The sequence below is a fragment of the Arachis hypogaea genome, chromosome 1, assembly GCF_003086295.3.
Source record: "Arachis hypogaea cultivar Tifrunner chromosome 1, arahy.Tifrunner.gnm2.J5K5, whole genome shotgun sequence".
NCBI lineage: Eukaryota > Viridiplantae > Streptophyta > Magnoliopsida > Fabales > Fabaceae > Arachis > Arachis hypogaea.
Window position 1 is genome coordinate 79,008,457 of NC_092036.1, and position 19,355 is coordinate 79,027,811.

Consider the following 19,355-nt stretch of genomic DNA (forward strand, 5'->3'; position numbering starts at 1 on the left):
GCACCATAAAATGCTGCCCTGCCCTCGCGGAGGGCAGGGCAGTGTTTCCAAAAGTGAAGTTCCAAGTTCGAAACTTGGTGGATGCACATGCTACCCATTTTCCTTGGCTTTCTTGGCACCATAATGAAGCTTAGTTCCTTGCTTCCTCATGGTCCCGTGTTCAACTCTTGTGGCAAGCATTGGTAGGCATTTTCCTTTGATTTATTTTCCATGAAGGCCCGATACTGCCCTTGAGGAGGGCAGGGCAACATTTTGTTCTTCTTGATTCCAAGGCATAGATTTGTGCTCTGCCCTTGTAGTGGGCAGGGCAGAGTTGCCTTTCAAGCTTTGTTCCCTTATGCTGCCCTCCTAGAGGGCAGTGTGCCCTTGTGGAGGGCAATGCTTGCTTCCTCCATTATAAGCCACGCCTTTTTCTCCCTCGGCCACACTTTCTTAGGCCACGCTTTCTCTTTTATTCTTTTCTTCACCTACAATAAACCAAAACAACCACTCCAAGTATCACTAAATTCACAAGGCTTATAAATCAATTAAAATTCAATTAAAATTAGCTTAAACCTCATGAGTTAACATTAATTTCATGGTGGTTGTTTGATTTAAAGAAGTTATGCATTTTCACTCCAAATCACTTACTTAGGATGCAAGAAAGTGCATAAAGACTAATAAAACAAGTGAAATTAGCTTGAAAAATGGGTATATGATGACTTGTCATCATGGTATTCCGAGTAGGATTCTGGGATTGGATGACTGTGACGAGCTTCAAACTCGCGAGTGTTAGGCGTAGTGACTGACGTAAACGGATCAATGGATCTTATTCCGACGTGATCGAGAACCGACAGATGATTAGTCGTGCTGTGACAGAGCATTTGGACCATTTTCACTGAGAGGATGGGAAGTAGCCATTGACAAGGGTGATGCCCTACATACAGCTTGCCATGGAAAGAGCCTTGCATGTATGAAAGTGAGAAAGCATTTTGTTGCAGGAATTCAGAGGACAAAGCATCTCCAAAACTCCAACATATTCTCCATTATTGCGTAACAATTATTTATTTTATGCCCTTTCATTCTTTTTACAATTGAAATTAAAGAACCCTATTGGTATCCTGACTAAGAATAATAAGATAACCATAGCTTGCTTCAAGCCAACAATCTCTGTGGGATTCGACCCTTACTCACGTAATGTATTACTTGGACGACCCAGTGCACTTGCTGGTTAGTTGTGCGGAATTACATAGTGTGAAGTAATTTTCGTGCACTACACTCCTTCGACTTCAAGGGTCTCTACTACCTTTACCTTTAGGGCCTCCTCTAGCTCCTTATGAAGTATGAATTCGTGAAGATGATCCATACTCTCTTGTTCTATGTCAATAGCATAACTGGGATCATATTGCTCTTGGATTATTGGATGTGGGTGTTCTTCCATGGAGGATGGTGATGGGATGGAAAGATCATTATGTGGTTGAAAAGGAAGCGCACTAGAGCTTGAGGGTTGAATATTGGAGGTATTCGATGACCCAATCTAGGAGACGAGAGCTTGTATAGCAGAGGTCGGGCCGGTAAGTGTGTTTTCCATGGTCTTTTGTCTTTGGTGCATAACACTAAGAGTGTTGTTATCCAGTGGAGGTTGGGGTGGATAGGATGGCTCATTATTTTGGAGAAAGGGTTCATAATAGGAAGGTGGTTTTTCTTGGTAAGGGTATGGAGATGATGAATATGGAGGTGGTGGTTCATGAGAATAATTGTTTCAGAATTGGGGTAGTTCTATGTATGGTTCGTTCAGCTCATAGTGTGGTTGGTATGGTGGATATGGATTAGGGTCATATGGGGGTGTTTGGTGGTAAGGGACTTGTGAGTATGGTGGTTCAAAGCTATATTGAGGAGGGGGTTTATAGGCGTATGGTGGTGGTTGTTGAAAATCAAAAGAGCGCTTACCATAGCCATTTTCTTGATATGCTTTTTGGAATGTCTCTTGGTCATAGTATGTTGGCGGAGGCTATTGCCAAGAGTGTTGATCAAATCCTTGTGGCTCCTCCCATCTTTGGTTGTCCCATCCTTGATGCATGTTCTCATTGTAATCTCCTCTCCCTGCAACATAATTGTAACTAGACTCATAGCCAAAGGGGTGAGAATTCATAGTAGCTAATAAAAATTAAAAACAAAAAAAACAAAAATAAATAAACAAGAAAAAAAAAATATTTACAATAACCAATAATAAGGCACACGTTTGCAATTTCCCAGCAACGGCGCCATTTTGACGATCGGATTTCTATCGGTAAAGAAATTCACAAGAATATAATCGCGTTGTAAGTATAGCTTCTAAACCAATAGAGAATCCTTTCGTACAAAAGTTTGGTTGTCACAAGTAACAAAACCCAATAAAATTTATAAACCAAAGTATTCAAACCTCGGGTCGTCTTCTCAAGGAATTACAGGGAGGTGTGTTTTATTATTGATTATGGAAAAAGTATCTTTTTGGGGGTTTTTAAATAGGCTGAACAAGAAAAGTGCATTGCAAGAAATTAAATTAATAACTAATAAAGCTCTTGGTAAGGTATGAGAATTAGAAGTCCTATCCTAGTTATCCTTATCAATTGTGATGAGAATTGGCTTTTCCTCCCACTTGGTCAACCTCTAACTATGAAGGTATGTTAAGTGGATAAATCGATTTGATTCCTCAAGTCCTAGTCAATTCCTAAGAAAAGACTAGAATTAGGGGGATTCAAATCAATCAGCAAAGAATTCCAATTTTCAATCATCAGCTGAGTTTGATAACTCAAGAGTCTCTAATTACTCAACCAAAGCTAAGAGTATAAAAAGCTAAATTAAAATCATAAATCTGAAATACCTCAATTTGCATTAATAAAAGAAATCAAATCTAACATGGAAAAGTTCATAAATTAAATTGGGAAAATAAATAAAAGGAACATTAAACCTGGAAATTGAGAAGAAGAAATCCTAAATCCTTTAAGAGGAATCCTAATCCAAAATCCTAAGAGAGATGAGAGAACCTCTCTCTCTAAAAGCTAAATCTAAAAACCTAAAATTATGAATTATCAGCTTTGCTAAGTATCAATTGAGTCTTTGCATGTTCCCTGGCTTTATTCTGTGTTTCTGGGCCAAAAACTGGGTCAAAATGCGGCCCAAAATCGTCCCCAGTGTTTCCTGAATTTTCTGCAGATCGTGCATGTCACGTGTACGCGTCGGTCACGCGTACGCGTCATTTAGCATTTTCCTTGCCACGCGTACGCGTCGTCCACACATTCGCGTCGTCTGTGCAGACTCCAATACACGCATTCGCGTCAGGCATGCAAACGCGTCACTGCGATTTTCTCATTTCACGTGGTCACGTGAGCCATTCGTCCGCGTCGGTGTTCGCCGGTCATCTCCTTAGTTTCTTGTGTTCCTTCCATTTTTGCAAGCTTCCTCTCCATTCTCTAAGTCATTCCTGCCCTATGAAGCCTGAAACACTTAACACACGAATCACGACATCGAATGGTATAAAGGAGAATAAAAATACATATTTAAAAGATCTCTAGGAAGCACGTTTTCAACCATGGACAATTTTTGGGAAGGAATTGTAAATACATGCAAATCATATGAATAAGTGGGCAAGAATTTGATAAAAACCACTCAATTAAACACAATATAAACCATAAAATAGTGGTTTATCATGCTACTCAGAAAAATACAATCTTAAAACAAGGCTAAACGTCCAAACAAACTAAAGAGCGATGTTATGCCTAAAGTTAGTTCGACTACAAAGCCCGGATGGCCAGCAATAAAAGTGATGTAGCAGATGAAAAGAGGATGTCAAGGCAGCCAAAAGGCATAGTCCAGGAGACCCAAGGCACCTCTAATCAAAGAAAGGCTACACAGATACAAACATATCAACATCGAATGCATCATTATGCACATAAAACATTAAAGGCTCAAAGACTGCCTAAGTTGCACCCCAAGATTTTAAAGTGTTTTTTTTAAAATAAAAGTTGCTAGGAAGCAACTAAGCGTCAGAGGTCATCCACAAAAACTTACAAGTTCAACAAAAAGTCCACAAACCGGACTACACAAATACATAGCCAAAACAAAGGTATAAAAAGAGGTCACAAAGGAGCCGAAGTTGCTTCAGCAACTACATCTTTAGGAAAAGGAGGCCTAGTCGTGAGCGGGGTGACATTGACAACTCCATCCAACCCACCCAGAATCTCCACCTTGGACTTTGGCTCAGAGGGGACCACCTCGGCAGAAGGAATTGAAGAGGCTGAAGCTGCAGAAGCTTTGGCTGGTGGTACAAGAGGAGGACCCTCATCTTCATCACCTGGGACAGGCACGATCTTGCTATCCTCCACCATATTATCCAGACTGAACAAAGTAAGGTCGAGCTCAGGGGCAAGAACCCGGACTTGGGCCTTCAAGTTTTCATACGCATCGGTCACGCTGTCCACCATGTGACGTTGAAGTTCGGTGTAATCATCCTGGGCAAACTGAAGCCTTTCCCTGGTCTACAACAACTTGCCATATGTGTGGGTGTAGCTCTCTTTCGACTTCTTAGCCATCTCCTCGGCCAGGTTGGCCGACGTCTCAGCAGCAGTAGCCCGGGCCTTCTCCTTCTCAACATCAAGCTCCAACTTGGCAACCCTGGCATCAAGCTCATCCTTCAGACCTTTAATTCTATCATATTCTGATTTGGCTTCCTCCATAAAGGCCCTAGTGGTATGAAGGGGTACTCCCTTATAACCCGTGATAAGGCCGCACCAACATTGGTAATCTGAACACTATTACTAGCAACAACATCGAGGTGATGGAGAATTGACACATCATCCAAGGGAATCCTACCATGAGAAGTAATTAGTTCCGTGGCAAAAGCCACACTATCAAACTCCTAGTTGTTCAGATCATAAGCTTCCACAGTCTTTTGCCTCTTGGGAGGAGGACCAACAAAGGTAGGGAAAGAGGCAGCACTAGAGGTCTCAACAGGAGGAACGGTAGAAGCTGTCCGAACTCCAGAGGTCAGAATAATCTTCCTCAGACCCTGCTGGTCAGAAGTCGGCCTCTTCGGGGGCACCTGGGAAGACCCTTCCCCCGATGTCTTGGCCGTCAAGTTCTGGGTAGCCGTCGCCTTCTTGGCTTTCTGAAAGGCCTTCATAGAGTCAGAAGATTTAACCATCTCTGAAAAGAAACCAGAAAAGATATTAGACAACTGGAAAGGGATAAATTGTCAAAAAATAAAAGAAAACTATCGGAAAGAAGTCAGACGCTACCGAGTTCAGCACAGAGGAGGGAAGGATCTCCTAGAAACTTTTTAGTATCCAAATAAGGAGGCTCCCTCCAATGTTCCTCTAAAACACCCACAAAGGCTTGTTCTACTTCACTCAGACTCTCCCAAGAATATTTGACCACTACTACATCCTTTTGCCACTACAAAGGGAAGGTAGGCTCATTATTTTCATCTAAAAAGAAAGGCCGAGCATCCTCAACGGCTCGGACCTTGAAGTAATAGTTCTTAAAATCACGGAAAGACTCATCAAACATCAAAAATACCTTTTTCCCTTGAGTAGCTCGGAAGAAAATCCAAGAGGCCTTCTTCTTGACTACCCCAGGCTTGGTCAAAACAAACAAGTAAAGGAAGAGAGCTAGGGTAGGTCGAATACCCAGCTCTTGACACAACAACTGAAAGATCTTTATAAAACCCCAAGAGTTCGGATGAAGCTAAGAAGGGGCCACATTGCATGTCCATAAGAGGTCGGTCTCAAAAGCTAGGGTAGGTCGAATACTGATGAACGGATAATTTATACGCTTTTTGGCATTGTTTTTAGATAGTTTTTAGTATAATCTAGCTACTTTTAGGGATGTTTTCATTATCTTTTATGCTAAATTCACATTTCTGGACTTTACTATGAGTTTGTGTGTTTTTCTGTGATTTCAGGTAATTTCTGGCTGAAATTGAGGGACCTGAGCAAAACTCTGATAAAAGGCTGACAAATGACTACTGATGCTGTTGGATTCTGACCTCCCTGCACTCGAAATGGATTTTTTGGAGCTACAGAAGTCCAAATGGTGAGCTCTCAATGGCGTTGGAAAGTAGACATCCAGAGCTTTCCAGCAATATTTAATAGTCCATACTTTATTCATGATTAGAAAACGTAAACTGGCGTTCCATGCTGCATTCTGGAGTCAAACGCCAGAAACACGTCACGAACCAGAGTTGAATGCCAAAAACACGTTACAACTTGGCGTTCAACTCCAAAAGAAGCCTCAGCTCGTGTAAAGTTCAAGCTCAGCCCAAGCACACACCAAGTGGGCCCCGGAAGTAGATTTCTGAATCAATTACTTACTTCTGTAAACCCTAGTAGCTAGTCTAGTATAAATAGGACTTTTTACTATTGTATTCGGTGTCTTTGACCAATCGTGGATCCTGGATTGTATTTTTGATCCTGTGATCACGTTTTGGGGGCTGGCCATTCGGCCATGCCTGGACCTTCATCACTTATGTATTTTCAATGGTGGAGTTTCTACACACCATAGATTAAGGGTTTGGAGCTCTGCTGTACCCCGAGTTTTAATGCAATTACTACTATCTTTTATTCAATTTCAATCTTATTTCTATTCTAAGATACTACTCGTACTTCAACCTGATGGATGTGATGATCCGTGACACTCATCATCATCCGTCCCTATGAACGCGTGCCTGACAACCACTTCCGTTCTACAAGTGAAAGCTAGAGTGTGTATCTCTTGGATTCCTGATGCACGACGCATGGTTGCCCTCGCCTGACAACCGAGCCTTCCATTCCATGAGATCAGAGTCTTCATGGTATAAGCTAGAATTGATGGCGGCATTCATGAGAATCCGGAAAGTCTAAACCTTGTCTATGGTATTCCGAGTAGGATTCCGGGATTGAATGACTGTGACGAGCTTCAAACTCGCGATTGTTGGGCGTCATGACAAACGCAAAAGAATCAAGGGATTCTATTCCAACATGATCGAGAACTGACAGATGATTAGCCGTGCCGTGACAGAGCATTTGGACCTTTTTCACTGAGAGGATGAGATGTAGCCATTGACAACGGTGATGCCCTACATACAGCTTGCCATGGAAAGGAGTAAGAAGGATTGGATGAAGGCAGTAGGAAAGCAGAGATTCAGAAGGAGCACAGCATCTTCATACGCCTGTCTGAAATTCCCATCGATGATCTACATAAGTATTTTTATCTTTATTTTCTGTTTATTTACTATTATTATTCGAAAACTCTATCACCATTTATTATCCGCCTGACTGAGATTTACAAATTGACCATAGCTTGCTTCATACCAACAATCTTTATGGGATCGACCCTTACTCACGTAAGGTTTATTACTTGGACGACCCAGTACACTTGCTGGTTAGTTGAGCGAAGTTGTAAAATTATGTTTAGACCATGGTATTGAGCACCATGTTTTTAGGGCCATTACAAGGGAATCAATTTCGAACAACAATTTAAGTATGAATCACAATTTCGTCCACCAAGTTTTTGGCACCATTGCCGGGGATTGTTCGAGTATGGACAGCTGACGGTTCATCTTGTTGCTCAGATTAGGTAATTTTTTTATTTTCTTTTCAAAAAAAATTTCAAAAATATTTTTCAATATTTTTCCCTTTATTTTCGAAAATTATTCTAAATTTTTAAGAATGAATTCTAAAGTTTCAAAATGGTATGCTGAAGCTTGGCTGGCCATCGAGCTTTAGACTAACCTGGTATGATTCCTGAAATCTTGATTGAGGACTGTGAATTCATTACTTCCTTTTTCCTATATGTTTTTCAAAAAATATAAAATAAAATCCAAAAAAATAATAAAATTATAAAAATAAAAAATATTTTTGTGTTTCTTGTTTGAGTCTTGTGTCATGTTTTAAGTTTGGTGTCAATTGCATATTCTTATTGTTCTTGCAATTTTCGAAAATTCATGCATTCATAGTGTTCTTCATGATCTTCAAGTTGTTCTTGGTAAGTCTTCTTGTTTGATCTTGATGTTTTCTTGCTTTGTGTCTTTTATTGTTTTTCATGTGCATCTTTGCATTCATATTGTCTAAGCATTAAAGATTTCTAAGTTTGGTGTCTTGCATGTTTTCTTTGCATAAAAAATTTTCAAAAATATGTTCTTGATGTTCATCATGATCTTCAAAGTGTTCTTGGTGTTCATCTTGACATTCATGGTATTCTTGCATGCATTATGTGTTTTGATTCATAATTTTCATGTTGTGAGTCATTTTTTATGTTTTTCTCTCTCATAATTAAAAATTCAAAAAAAAAAAAAATATTTTCCTTTTTTCTCTCAAAATTTCGAAAATTTGAGTTGACTTAGTAAAAAATTTTTAAAATTAGTTGTTTCTTGTAAGTTAAGTCAAATTTTCAAATTTTAAAAATCTTATCTTTTCAAAAATTTTTCAAAAATCAAATCTTTTTCATTTTTTTATTAATTTTCGAAATTTATTTTTTTTAAATTATTTTTCAAAAATCTTTTTCTTAATTTTATCTTTATTTTCGAAAATTATGCTAACAATTAATATGATTGATTCAAAAATTTGAAGTTTGTTACTTTCTTGTTAAGAAAGGTTCAATCTTTAAACTCTAGAATCATATCCTTTAGTTTCTTGTTAGTCAAGTAATTAATTTTAATTTTAAAAATTAAATCTTTTCTAACCATATCTTTTTAATCATATCTTTTTATCTTATCTTTTATATCATATCTTTTTCAAAATTTTATCTTTTTTCAAAAATTTGATTTTAAAATATCTTTTCTAACTTCTTATCTTCTTATCTTCTTATCTTTTCAAATTTGATTTTCAAATATTTTTCAACTAACTATTTGACTTTTTGTTTGTTTCTTATCTTTTTCAAAACTACCTAACAACTCTTCTCTCTCTAATTTTCGAAAATACCTCCCTCTTTTTCAAAAAATTCTTTTTTTTTAATTAATTAATTGTTTTAAATTTTAATTTTAATTTTATTTGTTATCTTAATTTTCGAAAATCATTAACTCCTTTTCAAAATTATTTTCGAAAACTTCTGTCTCTCATCTTATTCTATTTATTTATTCATTCACTAACACTCCTCTTCATCTCAAATCACTGCCCTTATCCTCACCCTTGTGTTTGGATTCTCCTTTCTTTATCCCCTTTCTTCTTCTACTAATAATAAGGAACCTCTTTACTGTGACATAGAGGATTCCTCTTCTTTTTCTGTTCTCTTCTCTTTCATATGAGCAGGAACAAGGAAAAAGGCATTCTTGTTGAAGCTGATCCAGAACTTGAAAGGACTTTGAAGAGGAAACTAAGAGAAGCTAAATTACAACAATCCAGGGACAACCTTGCTAAAATTTTCGAACAAGAAAAGGAGATGGCAGCCGAACCCAATAACAAGAATGCAAGGAGGATGCTTGGTGATTATACTACACCTACTTCCAAGTTTGATGGAAGAAGCATCTCAATTTCTACCATTGGAGCAAACACTTTTGAGCTGAAACCTCAATTAGTTGCTCTAATGCAATAGAACTGCAAGTTTCATGGAGTAGATCTTTGAGACTATTAAGACTAATGGAGTAGATCCTGAAGTCTACAGGCTCATGCTTTTCCCTTTTGCTGTAAGAGACAGAGCTAGAGCATGGTTGGACTCTCAACCTAAAGATAGTCTGGACTCCTGGGATAAGCTGGTCACGGCCTTCTTGGCTAAGTTCTTTCCTCCTCAAAATCTGAGCAAGCTTAGAGTGAATGTTCAGAGCTTCAAACAAAAAGATGGTGAATCCCTCTATGAAGCTTGGAAAAGATATAAGCAGATGACCAAAAGATGTCCTTCTGATATGTTTTCAGAATGGACCATGATAGATATATTCTATTATGGTCTATCTGAGTTCTCTAAGATGTCACTGGACCATTCTGCAGGTGGATCCATTCACCTAAAGAAAATGCCTGCAGAAGCTCAAGAACTTATTGACATGGTTGCAAATAACCAGTTCATGTACACTTTTGAGAGGAATTCCGTGAATAATGGGACGCCTCAAAGGAAGGGAGTTCTTGAAATTGATGCTCTGAATGCCATATTGGCTCAGAACAAAATGTTGACTCAGCAAGTCAGCATGATTTCTCAAAGTCTGAATGGATGGCTGATGAGCGGATAATTTACACGCTTTTGGCACTGTTTTTAGTATGTTTTTAGTACATTTTAGTTAGTTTTTAGTATGTTTTTATTAGTTTTTATTTAAAATTCACTTTTCTGGGCTTTACTATGAGTTTGTTTTTTTTTCTATGATTTCAGGGAATTTCTGGCTGAAATTGAGGGACCTGAGAAAAAATCTGATTCCCAATTGGTGAGCTCTCAATTGCGTTGGAAAGTAGACATCCTGGGCTTTCCAGCAATGTATAATAGTCCATACTTTGCCCGAGATTTAATGGCCCAAACCGACGTTGCAAATCAGCTTCAGAATTCCCGGCGTTTAATGCCGGAACTGGCACAAAAATTGGAGTTAAACGCCCAAACTGGCACAAAAGCTGGCGTTTAACTCCAGAAAAAGTCTCTACACATGAAAGCTTCAATTCTCAGCCAAAGCACACACCAAGTGGACCCCAGAAGTGGATTTTTACGTCATTTACTCATTTTTGTATATCCTAGGTTACTAGTTCACTATAAATAGGACCTTTTGACATTGTATCTTTACCTCATGACACTTTACACATTTCATATTGTACCTTCTACGGCATGAGTCTATAAACCCCATGGTTGGGGGTGAGGAGCTATGCTGTGTCTTGATGGATTAATGCAATTACTACTGTTTTTCATTCAATCACGCTTGCTTCTATTCTAAGATATCACTTGTTCCTCAACTTGATGAATGTGATGATCCGTGACACTCATCATCATTCTCACTTATGAACGTGTGCCTGACAACCACCTCCGTTCTACCCTAGATTGAGTGAATATCTCTTGGATTCCTTAATCAGAATCTTCGTGGTATAAGCTAGAATTGATAGCGGCATTCAAGAGAATCTGGAAGGTCTAAACCTTGTCTGTGGTATTCTGAGTAGGATTCAAGGATTGAATGACTGTGACGAGCTTCAAACTCCTGAGGGCTGAGCATTAGTGACAGACGCAAAAGAATCACTGGATTCTATTCCAATTTGATTGAGAACCGACAGATGATTAGCCGTGCTGTGATAGAGCGCGTTGAACATTTTCACTGAGAGGATGGGAGGTAGCCATTGACAACGGTGAAACCCTACATACAGCTTGCCATGGAAGGAGTCTTGCGTGCATAAAGAAGAAGACAGTAGGAAAGCAGAGATCCGGAAGATAGAGCATATCTGATGAGCGAATAATTTATACACTTTTTGGCGTTGTTTTTAGTATGCTTTTAGTATATTTTAGTTAGTTTTTAGTATATATTTACTAGTTTTTAGTTAAAATTCACTTTTCTGGACTTTACTATGAGTTTGTGTGTTTTCTTGTGATTTCAGGTATTTTCTGGCTGAAATTGAGGGACCTGAGCAAAAATCTGATTTAGAGGCTGAAAAGGACTGCAGATGCTGTTGGATTCTGACCTCCCTACACTCGAAGTAGATTTTCTGGAGCTACAGAAGCCCAATTGGCGCGTTCTCACCGGCGTTGGAAAGTAGACATCCTGGGCTTTCCAGCAATGTATAATAGTCCATACTTTGCCCGAGATTTGATGGCCCAAACCGGCGTTGCAAATCAGCTTCAGAATTCCCGGCGTTTAACGCCGGAACTAGCATAAAAATTGGAGTTAAACGCCCAAACTGGCATAAAAGCTGGCGTTTAACTCCAGAAAAAGTCTCTACACATGAAATCTTCAATTCTCAGCCCAAGCACACACTAAGTGGACCCCAGAAGTGGATTTTTATGTCATTTACTCATTTCTGTATACCCTAGGTTACTAGTTCACTATTAATAGGACCTTTTGATATTGTATCTGTACCTCATGACACTTTACACGTTTCTCATTGTATCTTCTACAGCATGAGTCTCTAAACCCCATGGTTGGGGGTGAGGAGCTCTGCTGTGTCTTGATGGATTAATGCAATTACTACTGTTTTTCATTCAATCATGCATGCTTCTATTCTAAGATATCACTTGTTCCTAAACCTGATGAATGTGATGATCCGTGACACTCATCATCATTCTCACCTATGAACAAGTGCCTGACAACCACCTCTGTTCTACCTTAGATTGAGTAGATATTTCTTGGATTCCTTAATCAGAATCTTCGTGGTATAAGCTAGAATTGATGGCGGCATTCAAGAGAATCCGGAAGGTCTAAACCTTGTCTGTGGTATTCTGAGTAGGATTCAAGGATTGAATGACTGTGACGAGCTTCAAACTCCTGAGGGTTGGGCATTAGTGACAGACGCAAAAGAATCACTGGATTCTATTCCAACTCGATTGAGAACCGACAGATGATTAGCTGTGCTGTGACAGAGCGCGTTGAACATTTTCACTGAGAGGATGGGAGGTAGCCATTGACAACAGTGAAACCCTACATACAGCTTGCCATGGAAGGAGCCTTGCGTGCTTGAAGAAGAAGACAGTAGGAAAGCAGAGGTTCAGAAGATAGAGCATCTCCAAAACCTCAACCTGTTCCCCATTACTGCAAAACAAGTACTTATTTCATGTTCTTTTGCTTTTTACAATCACCCCTGAAAATTATTGATATCCTGACTAAGAGTTACAAGATAACCATAGCTTGCTTCAAGCCGACAATCTCCGTGGGATCGACCCTTACTCACGTAAGGTATTACTTGGACGACCCAGTGCACTTGCTGGTTAGTTGTGCGGGATTGCAAAAGTGTGATTGCAATTTCGTGCACCAATATCCAAAACCTCAACCTGTTCTCCATTACTGCAAAACAAGTATTTATTTCATGTTCTTCTACTTTTCACAATTAAACCTGAGAATTATTGATATCCTGACTAAGAGTTACAAGATAACCATAGCTTGCTTCAAGCCAACAATCTCCGTGGGATCGACCCTTACTCATGTAAGGTATTACTTGGACGACCCAGTGCACTTGCTGGTTAGTTGTGCGAAATTGTAAAAGTGTGATTGCAATTTCGTGCACCAAGTTTTTGGCGCCTTTGCCGGGGATTGTTCGAGTTTGGACAACTGACGGTTTATCTTGTTGCTTAGATTAGGACTGTTTTATTTTTGTTGGTTTAGAGACTTTTATTTGAGTTTAGTTTCATATTTTAAGTTTGGTGTCAATTGCATGCTTTTGTTTTCTTTTAATTTTTCGAATTTGCATGTTCTTAGTCCCTTCTTGATCTTTAAAAATTCTAAGTTTGGTGTCTTCTTTGTGTTTTCCTTTAGGTTTTTGAAAATTTGTATGTGATTTTCTAAAAATTTCTAAGTTTGTGTCTTCTTTGTATTCTCCTTTAAATCTTCGAAATTTTGCATTAATTTTCAAAATCATATCTTTTTCAAAACAATTTTCAATCATATCTTTTTCAAAATAATTTTCAACCATATCTTTTTAATTGCTAATTCCAAAATCTTTTTAATCTAGTTTTCAATTTGCTTTGATTTTATTTTAGTTTTGAAAATTTTATTTTATTTTCTTTTCTTATTTTTTTATTATTTTCGGTCATTCCTAATTAAAAAAAAAATATTTTATACTTTACTTGTGAATCCATATCATTTTCCTTTCTCCATCATGGACCTAAGTGGAATTGAGCAGTCTAGAAGGACTCTGGGGTCATATGCTAACCCCATTACAGCTGCATATGGGAGTAGCATCTGTATACCTCCCATGAAAGCAAGCAGCTTTGAGCTAAATCCTCAACTCATTATCATAGTGCAGCAAAATTGCCAGTATTCCGATCTTCCATAGGAAGAACCTACTGAGTTTCTGGCACTGTTCTTGTAAATTGCTGACACAGTATGTGATAAAGAGGTGGATCAGGATGTCTACAGATTATTACTGTTTCCATTTGCTGTAAAAGATCAAGCTAAGAGGTGGTTGAATAACCAACCCACAGCAAGCATAAAAACATGGAGACAGTTATCAGACAAATTCCTGAATCAATTTTACCCTCCAAAAAGGATGACACAGCTGAGGCTGGACATCCAAGGCTTTAAACAAGAGGATAATGAATCTCTCTATAATGCCTGGGAGAGGTACAGAGGTATGCTAAGAAAATATCCCTCTGAAATGTTTTCAGAGTGGGTACAGTTAGACATCTTCTACTATGGGCTTACAGAAAAAGCTCAGATGTCTCTAGACCACTCAGCTGGTGGATCTATACATATGAGGAAGACGATTGAAGAAGCTCAAAAGCTCATAGATACTGTTTCTAGAAATCAACATCTATACTCAAGCAGTGAGTCCTCTACAAAAGAAGAAGCTATGGCAGTAACTACTGATCCTAATCCTCACGAACAGATTGTTGAGCTTAATTAGTAATTACTCCTGATGACAAAACAGTTAGCAGAATTTAAAGAGATGCTCCAAGAAACAAAAATTGCTAACAAGAATATAGAATCACAGTTGAATCAGACAAAACAGCAGTTATCTAAATAGATAACAGAAGAATGCCAAGCAGTTCAACTGAGGAGTGGAAAGACGTTGAATAACACAACTCAAAGCAGCAGAAAGCCAAGAAAGCAACAACTGACAGAGGATGACCAACCCACTGCCCAAAATCCCTCTGAGGACAGTAAGAGCCCAGAGAGGAATGACTCTGGCGTTCAAACGCCAGAAAAGGGTAAGAAAGTGGCATTAAACGCCCAATGCATAGCCAAATCTGGCGTTCAAACGCCAGAAAAGGGTTGCAATCTGGCGTTAAACGCCCAAAAAGCACCCAATCCTGGCGTTCAAACGTCACAAAGGGATCAGACACCTGCAAGTGCTGATAGTAACCCCTCTAAGAAGGCTTCTCCAATCACCTCTGTAGGGAATAAACCTGCAGCAACTAAGGTTGAAGAATATAAAGCCAAGATGCCTTATCCTCAGAAACTCTGCCAAGCAGAACAGGATAAACAATTTGCCCGCTTTGCAGACTATCTCAGAACTCATGAGATAAAGATCCCATTTGCAGAGGCACTTGAGCAAATACCCTCTTATGCTAAGTTCATGAAAGAAATCTTAAGTCATAAGAAAGATTGGAAAGAAACTGAAAAAGTTTTTCTCACTGAAGAATGCAGTGCAGTCATTCTGAAAAGCTTACCAGAGAAGCTTAAAGACCCTGGAAGCTTTATGATACCATGCACATTAGAGGGTACTTGTACCAAGAAAGCTCTATGTGATCTTGGGGCAAGTATCAACCTAATACCTACATCCACTATCAGAAAGTTTGGCTTGACTGAAGAAGTCAAACCAACCTGGATATGCCTCCAACTTGCTGATGGCTCCACTAAATATCCATCAGGCATAATTGAGGACATGATTGTCAAGGTTGGGCCATTTGCCTTTCCCACTGACTTTGTAGTGCTAGAAATGGAGGAGCACAAGAGTGCAACTCTCATTCTAGGAAGACCTTTCCTAGTAACTGGACGAACCCTCATTGACGTCCAAAAAGGGGAATTAACCCTGAGAGTCAATGAGGATGAGTTCAAGTTGAATGTTGTCAAAGCTATGCAGCATCCAGACACATCAAATGACTGCATGAGCGCTGATATTATTGACTCTTTGGAGGAGGAGGTCAATATGACTGAAAGTCTCAAATCAGAGCTAGAGGACATCTTTAAAGATGTTCAGCCTGATTTGACGGAACTAAAGGAAATAAAAGAGATTCTGAAAATTCCTCAGGAAGAAGATATGCCTCCTAAACCCGAGCTCAAGCCACTACCACCATCCCTGAAATATGCATTTCTGGGAGAAGGTGACACTTTTCCAATGATCATAAGCTCTGCTTTAAATCCACAGGAAGAGGAAGCACTAATTCAAGTGCTAAGGACACACAAGACAGCTCTTGGGTGGTCCATAAGTGATCTTAAGGGCATTAGCCCAGCAAGATGCATGCACAAGATCCTATTGGAGGATGATGCTAAGCCAGTGGTTTAACCACAAAGGCGGCTAAATCCAGCCATGAAGGAGGTGGTGCAGAAAGAGGTCACTAAATTACTAGAGGCTGGGATTATTTATCCTATTTCTAATAGCCCCTGGGTGAGCCCTGTCCACGTTGTCCCTAAGAAGGGAGGCATGACAGTGGTTCATAATGAAAAGAATGAATTGGTTCCTACAAGAATAGTTACAGGGTGGCGTATGTGTATTGACTATAGAAGGCTCAATACAACCACCAGAAAGGATAATTTTCCTTTACCATTCATAGACCAGATGCTAGAGAGACTAGCAGGTCATGAATATTATTGCTTTTTGAATGGCTATTCAGGTTACAACCAAATTGCAGTACATCCTCAGGACCAAGAGAAAACAGCATTTACATGTCCTTTTGGAGTATTTGCCTACAGAAGTATGCCTTTTGGTCTGTGCAATGCACCTGCAACCTTTCAGAGGTGCATGCTCTCTATCTTCTCAGATATGGTAGAGAAATTTCTGGAAGTCTTCATGGATGACTTTTCAGTATTTGGAGACTCATTCAGCTCCTGCTTTAACCATCTAGCACTTGTTCTGAAAAGATGCCAAGAGACCAACCTAGTTTTAAACTGGAAAAAATGTCACTTTATGGTGACTGAGGGGATTGTCCTTGGGCATAAAATTTCAAACAAGGGAATAGAGGTGGATCAAGCTAAATTTGAAGTAATTGAAAAATTACCACCACCTACCAATGTTAAGGCAATCAGAAGCTTTCTGGGGCATGCAGGATTCTATAGAAGGTTTATAAAGGATTTTTCAAAAATTGCAAAACCTCTGAATAATCTGCTAGCTGTAGACATGCCATTTATCTTTGATAAGGAGTGTCTGCAGGCGTTTGACCTTCTGAAAGCTAAGCTGGTAATAGCACCAGTTATCTCTGCACCAGACTGGACACTGCCATTCGAACTAATGTGTGATGCTAGTGACCATGCCATTGGTGCAGTATTGGGACAGAGGCACAACAAGCAACTACATATCATTTATTATGGCAGCCGTATTCTAAATGATGCACAAAAGAACTACACAACCACAGAAAAGGATTTACCTGCAGTGGTTTATGCCATTGACAAGTTCAGATCTTATTTAGTAGGATCAAAAGTGATTGTGTACACTGACCATGCTGCTCTTAAATATCTACTCACAAAGCAGGATTCAAAACCCAGGCTCATAAGATGGGTGTTGCTTCTGCAAGAGTTTGATATAGAAATAAGAGACAGAAAAGGGACAGAGAATCAAGTAGCTGATCACCTGTCCCAGATAGAACCAGTAGTAAGAGCATCCCTCCCTCCTACTGAGATCTCTGAAACCTTTCCGGATGAGCAATTATTTGCTATTCAGGAAGTTTCGTGGCTTGCAGACATTGCAAACTATAAGACTCAAGGTTTTCCTTCCACCACCATGGGGAGGAAGCATGAAAAGCTTCTCTCAATACAAAGTCAAACAAAACCCCCACATTCAAACTCTAAGTTTGGTGTTGGGAGGCCACAACCAAACTCCAAGTTTGGTGTTGAGAGGCCACAACCAAACTTTAAGTTTGGTGTTGAAAGGCCCCAATCATGCTCTGAGTATCTGTGAGGCTCCATGAGAGCCCACTGTCAAGCTACTGACATTAAAGAAGCGCTTGTTGGGAGGCAACCCAATTTTATTATATCTATTTATTTTCCATTGTTATTTCATGTTTTCTATAGGTTGATGATCATGTGAAGTCACAAAATCAATTGAAAAAGCAAAAACAGAATGAAAAACAGAAGGAAAAATAGTACACCCTGGAGGAAAATTTACTGGCGTTTAAACGCCACTGAAGATAGCAAAATGGGCGTTTAACGCCCAATCTGGCACCATTCTGGGCGTTTAACGCCAGAAAGGGGCACCAGACTGGCATTTAATGCCAGGAATGGGCAAGAAGCTGGCGTTAAACGCCAGAAATGGGCACCAGCCCGGTATTTAACGCCAGCATTGGCAAAAGGAGGATTTTTGCTCGCCACTTGGTGCAGTGATGAATTATCCTTGACACCTCAGGATCTGTGGACCCCACAGGATCCCCACCTACCCCACCACTCTCTCTCTTCTTCACCCATTCACCAATCACCTCAACACTTCTTCCCCAAAAACCCCTCACCTATCAAATCCCACTATTCTCTTCACCACCCATCTTCACTCCTTCATTTTCACACAACCTACACACTACTTCTCCCCCTTGGTCGAAAAACAAAGCCACCTCCATCTCCTCTATTTCTTCTTCTTCTACTCTCTTCTTTCTTCTTTTGCTCAAGGACGAGCAAACCTTCTAAGTTTGGTGTGGTAAAAGCATTACTTTTTGTTTTTCCATGACCATTGATGGCACCTAAGGCCGGAGAAACCTCTAGGAAGAGGAAAGGAAAGGCAGTTGCTTCCAACTCCGAGTCATGAGAGATGGAGAGATTCATCTCAAAAGCCCATCACTAAGAAAGAGGATGGAGCAAACAAAAGAGCCCGCTCATGGACCTTAACAAAAGCAACCATTATCCTCTATGAAATCAGAGAGGAGCAACAAAGGTAAGGAAGAGACATTGAGGAGCTCAAGCACTCCATAGGATCTTCAAGAAGGAGAACTAGCCATCATCACTAAGGTGGACTCGTTCCTTAATTTCCTTGTTCTTATTATTCTGTTTTTTTTCGATTTCTATGCTTGATGTTCTATCTATGTTTGTGTCTTCACTACATGATCATTAGTATCTTAGTGTCTATGCCTTAAAGCTATGAATGTCCTATGAATCCATCACCTCTCTTAAATGAAAAATGCTTTAATCACAAAAGAACAAGAAGTACAGGATTTCGAATTCATCTTTGAAACTAGTTGAATTAGTTTGATGTGGTGACAATACTTTTTGTTTTCTGAATGAATGCTTGAACAGTGCATATGTCTTTTGAATTTGTTGTTTAAAGAATGTTAAATTTGTTGGCTCTTGAAAGAATGATGAAAAAGGAAAAATGTTATTGAGGATCTGAAAAATTATAAAATTGATTCTTGAAGCAAGAAAAAGTAGTGAATTCAAAAAAAAAGGGGGGAATAAATAAATATAAAAAGTGATCCAAGAGTGTGCTTAAGAACCCTGGACACCTTTAATTGGGGACTCTAGCAAAGCTGAGTCACAATCTAAAAAGGTTCACCCAGTTATGTGTCTGTGGCATGTATGTATCCGGTGGTAATACTGGAAAACAGAGTGCTTTGGGCCACAGCCAAGACTCATAAAGTATCTATGTTCAAGAATCATCATACTTAACTAGGAGAATCAATAA

The 19,355-nt window shown here is 39.3% G+C and overlaps 1 non-coding gene across 1 annotated transcript; it reads right to left on the reverse strand.

Annotated features, from left to right (window-relative positions):
• Nucleotides 1–9,730: 9,730 nt before the first annotated feature.
• Nucleotides 9,731–9,837, reverse strand: LOC112717397 (small nucleolar RNA R71). The gene has a single exon (XR_003160632.1). It is a non-coding gene; the product is annotated as a small nucleolar RNA R71 (small nucleolar RNA).
• Nucleotides 9,838–19,355: the final 9,518 nt, after the last annotated feature.